Here is a 10153-nt window from a genome sequence, read left to right on the forward strand (position 1 = left end):
CGACTGAGTTTTTTCTCTAGAACTGTCCATCAGATGTTGTTTTTTCAGCGCCGAGCCCGGCGCTGATGTTGATGGACGCTCTGACTTGCCTTTGGAGGGTCTCTTTGAACTCTTCCTCTCTGTAGATCTTCCCCTGATGGATCTCTGGGCCAGACCATAGAGCCTGTTCCTCTCTCTGTCTTTAAGAGTCCTGTCAGACAGATTTTTACAATGTGAACAGTCTTTAGGATCATGATCCTCCGGCAAGCATAAAATACAGACCTCATGAGAGTCTGATTTTGCCTTCTTGTGGCCACAAGAAGGGCAATTATCAAATAGTGTGGCCATCCTGACAGGAAAACCTCACAAAAAATCGACTGCTAAGCAGTTATTTACTTGACACTGTTGTTAAAAGTCAAAGTAAATCAAAAAATTGTTCTTTAGAAGATTTTCTGACTGAAAAAGGCAGAAAAGTGTGGAGCTGTCTATCCAGGGTCCTTCCTGAAGTAGCCGGAAAGAACAACTGACCTAACTGTAACCCCTGAGGCATGATGGGAAGCTAGGGGCAGAGGTGCCTTAAAGGCACAGCGTCAGTTTTAGTACATTCAGCTACAGGTTAGCTTTTCAGTCTTTTTAGACTGGGTATTTGCAATGCAGCCTGGGAGCTGTATATGCTTACAGTGTGTTATAAGAATTTCTACTGCTTTCTAAGCATTAAAACAGTTTCTAAACAAGCATTGGTGTTGTTTCTCATGTTTCTAATGCAAATACACATGTATGGTGGAAATTCTTCACAGCATATTCCAGCTCTACTGTTTTATTTGGCTGCAATTGCTTATTTTTATATATATATATATATATATATATATATATATATATATATATATATTTATATATATATGTCTATATATATGTGCGGCACATATAATATATTGTTTCCGGGGTCCCGCGCATGGGCGGGAATATTCTAATGCTTATGACTATTGATGAGGATCCCCTGGAAGAGAACCCAAAGGTCCAGAGGTGTATCGTAGGTAATGAGTGCAGCCAGACCCACACCCAGGCAGCTCTAGCATGTTTATCCTCCATGAGCCACTCCAAGCAGCACCAGCGTTGCAGACTCCCAGCCACCTCTAGCAGCCCCACCGCTCACTTCGAGGCTAGGAGGGATGGGGCAGAGAACCCTACAGCTTCTGTGGGGGTTAGTGGGGTCAGGTACAGGTGGGGCTCACCACAAAGGACCCTGTAGAGCTGGACCCTCGTACCCCCAGCCCTGGCAGAGTTGATGTTCTTCTTGCAAAGTGTAGTTCCCTCCACTAGGGTCAGGGCGTCCTCCCAGCAAACTGGCCACTCCCCTCAAGGCAGATGCATCGCTTTCCGAAGTCAGAACCAAGACCCTACACGCAGCTGCTAGTAACCAGGCAGGGGGTCAGGTGGGGGTGGGGGGGTCACCTTCTGAGGTATTCTTCACCGCTTCTTGCCTCTTTTTTTTGGCCCTAACTTGATAAGGAGGCTGGCAACCAAAAAATAAAGGTCTTGGCACATCGTTGTCTTCTCAACAGAACCGGAGAAACTTCACATTATGCATGTGACGTGAAATACCCAAAGTGATACTATTACACATGATTGCGCTCCATTCATAGAAAAAATAAAACATCGCCAGGGGCGGCTCCTCCGTTATAGGAGACGAGCGTCGTCCCACTAAAATGCCCCCAGAGCCAGAAAAATAGAATGGTAATGAAATGAATTCATTAGCATTTCATTTTTCGTCATCCTGTCCCGAATGGAGAGTTCGGATGGGGCAGGGCCGCCGCTGCAGCAGCGGGGAGTCGGGCGGGCTGGCTTTTTGCACTGGTTTAAAGTGCACATGTCTCTTTGGCCGGCCGTCTCGTGACAGCCAGCCACACGTGCACTTTTTTTTTTGTTTCATAAATACAGTACAATAAATATATGAAAACATTGTATACCTTAAAATACGTTATAGTAGAGAAAATATAATGAATACATTTGTAAATATAAAAGCAGATGTATCAAAATCCATAGAATAGCAGAAAAATAAATACATAAGGAAATTCGGGGCAAAACATATATCAAATAAAGGAAATACAAACATCATTAACTATTAAACTGTGAATGTAAAATAGTAAAGCATTAAACCATTAAATTGACAACAAATCAATAAAAGCGGAAAAAATGATAGAATGTCAAGCTAGTAAAACATAAGTTACATATTTCATTAAAATAATTAATTTGAAATATTATAAGGGAATGCATCATAAAGAATACAGAATCACACCCGTATTAAGTATAAATAGAATAGTAAACGGTTGACTAATTGAAGACAATACAGTATAGTCATAAGTCATTGAACTAACAGTACCCAAAGGTCAATACACTATAATGAACAAAATAATCTAAGAAGTAAGGTTAGCAACAGATATCTTTTACCTGCAGGAAAGGATCCCATACCTGTAAAAACAACTCAGTGTGATCTTGAGAGTTATAAATGACTCTCTCATATGAGGCAATTTGGATCATTGATGCTAACCAAGTCTCTTGTGATGGCGGAGATGAGGATTTCCATTGTCTTAGAATACAAAGTTTAGCAGTAGCTAATGCAGTGTGAACTAGACGACATTGCAGTTTGGAAAGGGTAGGGGAATCCTGTAAATCATGCAGTAAAATTGTTGCTGGCGAGAGTGGTAAATGTAAGGGGGCGGTGTTACGCAGAAATCGACCTATATATAACCAGTAAAGTTTCACCATGGGAAAATTGCATATGATATGCACAATGTCACTACCAGAGGCATTACATCTCCAACAATTAGTATGCAGTAAAAGCCCTGCTTTATGTAATTTTACCAGAGACCGGTGCCAGTCATGAATTATTTTAAATATACAACATTTTAAGCGAGCCTCTCGGGCACCATTAAATAAGTTTTCCAGTAAGGTTGTCCATTGTTCATTTTCATAGGAAAGTCCTAGGCGTGATTGCCATCTGGAACGAAGGTCATGAGATAAAGGATAAGAAAATAATTGTGTTGTGAGTGTTTTGAATATACCAGAGATAACCCCTTTGTGCCTCCCCTATGAAGATAAAATGTTATTGGTGAAATTTGCAGTGTCCAGGGTTTTGAGCCTAAAGCCTTAAGAAGAGAGTTACATAGCTGTAAATAGGTATCCTTTTGTGATAGGGGAAGATTAAACTCCTCAACCATTTGTGGAAAGGATGTGGGGTCTCCATTATGAAGAATCTGATCTAAAGTCAGGATACCCGCCGACTTCCATGTAGGCCAGGAGAGAGTTTTCCCTTTAATACGTATTCCAGAGTTATTCCATATTGGGGCCTTTACATGCAGACGTGGATTAAAGCCTAAAATACGGTGCAACCTTTGCCACATTTTACGCATTGCAGATAACATAGGATTACGGGGATCAAGACGGCTGGTACCTGACCCATGTAAGGCAGAAAGACCTGATTCAGAGGATGAGAGAAATCTTTCAGTATGTACCCATTGTGGTGTGTTAGAGTTATTGTGAAGCATGTATGTTAGTTGGGATATTTGTAATGCAATTGAATAGTGTTCAATCGAGGGGAGATTCAGACCACCATTGGAATGATGGGCAATACGTTTATTGGTGGCTAGACAGGGTTTAATGGGGCCCCATATAAAGGATTTAATCTTAGAATCTATCAGACGTAGCGTGGATAACGGAACATGGAGAGGAAGCATTCCTAGTGTGTAAAGAAAACATGGAAGAGTGACCATTTTCACAGCTTGTACTCTACCCCACAAAGATAAACCCAAGATTTTCCACTTATCGAAATCACGTTGCAGTTGGATAAGTAAAGGATTTATATTACCCGGAACCATGGCTTCTGTCCCCTTATTCAGAAGACCTAAATATTTTAAACAAGAAGACTGCCAATGGGAGGGGTAACCTTGTATCACATGTTTTGAGGTGCCATCAGATATAGGAAGTGCTTCACACTTATCCCAGTTAATTTTATACCCAGAAAAAGAAGAAAAATTCTCTATGATTTTAAGTAGTGATGGTAATGATCTTGATAAGTCAGTAATGGTAAGCAGAATGTCATCTGCATAGAGATAAAGTTTAGATTCTCCCAACGGAAGAGGAATAACAACAATCGAGGGTGATTGGCGTATTGCAGCTGCCAAAGGTTCAATAGCCAATAAGAACAAAAGAGGCGACAAGGGGCAACCCTGGTGGGTTCCTTTACGGATTGGGAATGGATCAGAAACGAAACCTCCACAGTTAACTGATGCAGTGGGTTGTTCATATAGCAATTGTACCTTATTTATAAATTGGTCTCAAAATCCAAATTGTTTTAAAATTTTAAATAGGTATGTCCATTCTACTCGATCAAATGCCTTTTCGGCATCAAGCGATAAAGCTATGGCATCTTCTTGAAGAACTTTGATATTGCGCACAAGGCATGGGAAATAACCATATTTGCAGGGGTATTAGAAATTTTGTATACCTTTTGTAGACAGAATAAAATGAGTTATGGAGGAAAGGTTTTCCAGTAACAGGTATAAATAATGTTTTAAAATCTGCTTGTCAATAAGAAGAGAGAATGTATTATGTAGAAAGAATAGGAGATGCGTTCAAGTTACAATAAACTGGTGTACAGAGTACTACAAGATCAAAAACTTTAACCGTGGGTCTGGGTTCTCAAGAACACCGCTGCAGGCAGGGCCCCCACCAGGAGTACTAAGCAGAAACCAGCACTGATTATTATTGAAAATATTAGGATCTATAGAACCCAATTATACTTGCTGGTGGTCTGTGAAGGGAAGGACCAAGCATTATAAAGCGTGTACCTGGGCATGTCTGGAAAATATAATAAAGAGATCTAGAAAATATTCTAAAGGGACATACGTATCAATAATATAAACAAGAATAATTCATTCTAGATATATCATAAAGGAACAAATGAATAATAGATTGTATTCGTAACTATAAATATTATTTAGCAGGCACAGTTTTAAAAAGGATTACCAGTAAAATAAATACAATTCAAATGACAGACTAGCAATTGAATACATTTGAGAAAAGAAACAGTAAAGAGAGTATTATCCAATAAATACTAGCATTAATAAATAATGAAATGGTCAATGTAATAAACATTCATCCTAAGCGGAACAATTAATATATGTATATAATAATTATTAAAATATATAAATTCAGACGTAAAGGTGTATAGACTAAAAAGATAAACATCTTATGTTGAACATTGGCAACAATAATAAGGAACTAGAGAGAGAAATAGTGTAGATAATGTCCATCTGCTGAATATAAATGTAGGATCTTTCTGTGAAATATGAACATGGGAGTCATGAACTAGAATAGTTATTAATTATAAAAAGTAAATACGCTACTAAGAACCGTACTCCATCTTAAAATTAGTAATAGGTACTTAGAAAAGTAGATTATAAACGGATTTATCATTAGAGTAAAAATAAATATATCTATTGGAGATAGCACATCAAAGTCCTATAAAGTACAATAATGAATAATCTATATAAATACACTTTTATAAAAATTGGAAACAGCTTAAATAAGTTTCAAATCAAAGGCATACACAAATAGGTATTGGAAACTATTGACAAGAATGAGTAAATAAATACAGAAAGAGTGCGGAAAATACTCATCTGGAATGTTGAGGATGCTTGTCTCCCTGTATAGCATAAACCTGATAGGTTTAAGCTACATTTTGTAATGAGCAAGAGAAGAGATACGTCGCCAAGGACTACTCTCCATCTGAAGCAGACTTTAAAGGAGAACGAGATTTGTCTCTGTGATGATCTTGAGTAAAGTTAGATACTGTCTGCAAAGCTGAGTTTTTAACTTCTTGGGTACGGTTCAATCTATCAAGCTCTCTACAACATTGTCTATCTTCACCTGTGATACAACGTCTACCATCTGGAAGGTGATGAGTAGATTGGGAACTTTGAGAAGTCTGAGGCGTAGACCTATGTTGAATATCCATATCTTGCAGCATCATGTCATTCAAGAAGCGCTGTAGCTCGTCTAGATTGTAGAAGTCTTTTGATTCTCCATTCTTAGTAACACGAAAACGGGCTGGATCAAACAAGCCATATTTGATGTCCATTTCTCGCAGCAAAGGCCTCATGGATAAAAATGCTTTTCGTCGTTCATTAGTTTCTCAGGAAAAATCAGCAGCCATACGAATTTCATGACCCTCATAACTATAAGAACCCTGCGTACGTGCAGCAGTCAGTAGTTGTCGAACCTGGTCATGCTGCAAAAAGCAAGCAATGATGGGTGTTGGACGGAAATTTAGATCCTTACTCGGAGGGCCAAGACGATGTGCACGTTGGATTTCAAGCATGGGTTCAAATCGAATACCAACCAATTTTGAATAATTTCACACAAGAATGCTCCAGTATTCTGACCTTCAATTTTCTCTGGAAAGCCCAAAAAACGGATGTTATCTCTCCTGCTGCGATCTTCCAGATCCACCAGTTTGCTACGGAGAAATAATAATTCTTGATCTCTGCTTTGTAATATGTCGAATTTATTTTCAATAGCAGTCAAGCGTTGATCTAAGTCTTCTGTTTTAGTATGAAAGTGCACAATATCTGCTCTTATTGATTTGGTTTCCAATGCAAGGGAAGAAATGTTAATGTCAATTTCTGTTAGGCGGCTACTAATGGTTAACATTTCCTGAAAGAGACCGTCCATAGTCACCTGATATTACCTTTGGTGGGTTTTGTTGTTTATTTTTAAAAATAACCCAGTATATTGGCTCAGGCAGCTGATGTTGTGAGGTAACACAACAGATTGAGAGGCAGCAATTATGCATTGATGAAGCAAGTTGTGCCAAAAGGTTTAAAATTACAAGGAAATTCGTTTTGCTCTTTTTTCCTATTCAAAGGCAGTTTACACAGAAATTCTAGCAATCTGTATATTGTTCAAAGGAAGATGTAAGGCTTTAATTTACCCCCTGAGATAAGTTGACAGGAATTAGAGCGAGTTTAGCTAAAAAAACAGTCTCAGAGACAAATAGGTGACACATGAACCAGCAATTATTTAGAAATAAAATGTTGCAGTCCAGAGGTGCTGAGGTCAGACAGGACTCTGAGGTGATTCAATGAGTGGTAAAAGCGTCATTTATCAAGGGCAGTGCGTGTAGAAACTGCCAGCTTTACTCTGAAAATAACTAAATTGCCAAGGACTTTCATGTGTAAATTTCCACCATCAATTTTTGACTGAAGCACAAGTTACTTACCTTTGGTAACGATATATCTGTAAGAAACAGTAGTTAGTGTTAGATTCCTTACCTTAGATGTCCCCAGGCGTCAGACTGGATCCGGAAAGTTTTGTGTAGCAGTACCCCTCCGCGTCGGTAGGCAATGTCTGCGGCTCCGCGTCTGTCGTCGGGATCGCCGGGATGACGTCGTCGGAGAACTTAGATGCCGCCCTTGCGCGCTGACGTCAGTTCTGGTACATAGCTTTCCGTGCCAGGAAAGCAGAGCCATGGCAGAGACCGACACCGGTGGCATGAAACTAGGGCCCTGAAAGGGATGTCCTTAACCCTAGAAATCGGTTCGCAGAACGGGGAGGATGGGTGAGGTGGTAAGGAATCTAACACTAACTACTGTTTCTTACAGATATATTGTTACCGAAGGTAAGTAACTTGTGCATCTGAAAGAAACAGGTTAGTGTTAGATTCCTTACCTTAGAATAGATACCCCAGCAATACCAACTCCGGTGGTGGGTCTGCGAACCAAGATCACACCAGAAATTCCTGGAGAATGGAACAGCCGAAAAAGCCATCTCTCTGAACTTGGCTGTCCAGGCAGTAGTGTCTAGCAAACTTGTGCAGCGAAGCCCAAGTAGCTGCCTGACAGGTGTCCTGCAAGGGGACTCCCCCGACCCAGGGCAGTAGTAGCCGCCGTGGCCCGAGTGGAATGGGCCCTCAGCCCAACATGAGGCTCCTTTTTCGCCGAGGAGTAACATACCTTGATGCACAACACAACCCACCGAGAGATGATCAGCTTGTGCACAGCCCGTCCCTTCTTCGCGCCCACGTAAGCAAAAAAGAGCTGGTCATCCACCCGGAACTGGCGCGTGCAGTCTAAATAAAAGGAGAGCGCAGGTTTTGGGTCCAGGTGGTGGAGCCTCTCCCTCTTTCGAGGGATGCAGAAAGAAGGTTGGCAAGGTGATGGACTGCCCGATATGAAAGACTGTAACCACCTTGGGCAGGAAAAAAGGACGAGTTTTCAAGACAATTTTGTCCGGATGGACAGAAAGGAAAGGAGGCTTAGACGATAGAGCCTGGAGCTCACTCACTCTCTTGGCAAAGGTGATGGCAACCAGGAATGCAGTCTTAAGGGTCAGAAGATGCAGAGGGCAATTGTGAAGTGGCTCAAAAGGAGCGCACATAAAATAGGTTAGAACAAGGTCCAAGTCCCACTGAGGCATCACGAAAGGAACAGGAGGAAACATGTGCGTGATGCCTTTCAAGAATCTATTTACAACAGGGGACTTGAAAAGAGAAGGCTGATCAGGAAGCCTCAAGAAGGCTGAAATGGCAGAGAGGTAGCCCTTTATAGTGCCCAGAGCACAGCCCTGCTGGGCAAGAGAAAGGAGGACGAGAAAAACCTCAGAAACGGGGGGCAGAGAGTGGATCCACAGCCTTTGCCGCGCACCATGCCACAAATTTGTTCCACCTGCAGGCTTATACCGATTTTGTGGAGGGACGCCTGGCTGCCAGAATCAAATCACAGACTTCAGGAGGCAAGTCAAATGGCGTCAACTGCCGCAGCTCAATCTCCACGCATGGAGGTGGAGGCTGGACAGGTTCGGGTGGAGGACCATCCACTGCTGCTGTGATAGAAGGTCCTCCTGATGAGGCAGACGAATCGGGGGATCGACTGACATGCTGAGTAGCTCGGGGTACCAGTATCTTCGTGCCCAGTCCGGAGCCACAAGGATGACTTGGGCCTGGTCGCGCCCGATCTTCTTCAGCACTCTGAGCAGAAGTGGTATAGGTGAAAAGGAGCACAGCAGACCACAGCTCCACTCGCGACAAAAAGCGCCGCCGAGCGAGTGCCGCCTTGGAAATTCCAACGCGCAGAACTGATGACATTGCGTGTCTTCTTCCGTGACAAATAGATCTAACCAAGGCTCTCCCCACTGCTGAAAGGGGCATTGCGCCACGTCCGAGTTCAGATGCCATTCGTGATCCATCATGCACCGGCGGCTGAGTTTGTCCGCCCTGGCTGGTGTTCCAGCCTACTGACAAAGGGTCAATGACCCAACCCCGCCCAGTTTGTTACAGTGCCACATGGCGGTGGTGTTGTCCGTGAACACCTGCACTACACTTCCCCGGACAGAGGGAAGGAATGCTTTCAGTGCAAGCCGGATCGCCCGCAGCTCCAGAAGGTTGATGTGGAGCCGGGACTCCGCCCGAGACCAGAGGCCTCTGATCTCCCTCTCTCCCATGTGGCCTTCCCATCCGAGGAGGTACGCATCCGTCACCACTACGTGCTCCAGTTGCGGAAGGGAGAGAGATCTGCCGCTGACACAATCGCGGTCCGTGAGCCACCACTGCAACTGTCTCCCAGTGCCCCCTGAGATCAGGACGTGGCCGGACAGGTTGCCCTGATGCTGTGCCCACTGAAACTTCAGGTCCCACTGCAGAGCCCGCATCCACCACCGGGCGTGATGCACCAGAAGAATGCAGGAGGCCATCATCCCCAGGAGCCGCAGCGTCAACCTGACCGAAACTCTAGATAAAAGCTGAAAGATCGGAATCAGAGCCTGAATATCCCGAACCCGCTGTTCGGGGGGAAAAACCCAAAACTGCGCCGAGTCCAGAACTGCTCCGATGAAAATGAGCTTCTAAGAGGGGCACAGGTGTGGCTTCGGCGTGTTGATGGAGAACCCTAGCGAGTGCAGGAGGTCGGCCGTAGGCTGGAGGTGGGAGACGACTGCCTGGGGCGAGCCCGCCTTCAACAACCAGTCGTCGAGATAGCGGAAGACTGAAACCCCTGATCTGCGCAGATGAGCTGCGACCACCGCCATCACTTTTGTGAACACCCGAGGGGCGCTGGTAAGGCCATAGGGGAGCACGGTAAACTCCTGGGTTCAGGGCAGCCAGGACCTGAGCCAAAGTCCG

This window comes from Lissotriton vulgaris, chromosome 12 (genome assembly GCF_964263255.1).
Source record: "Lissotriton vulgaris chromosome 12, aLisVul1.2, whole genome shotgun sequence".
Lineage (NCBI taxonomy): Eukaryota > Metazoa > Chordata > Amphibia > Caudata > Salamandridae > Lissotriton > Lissotriton vulgaris.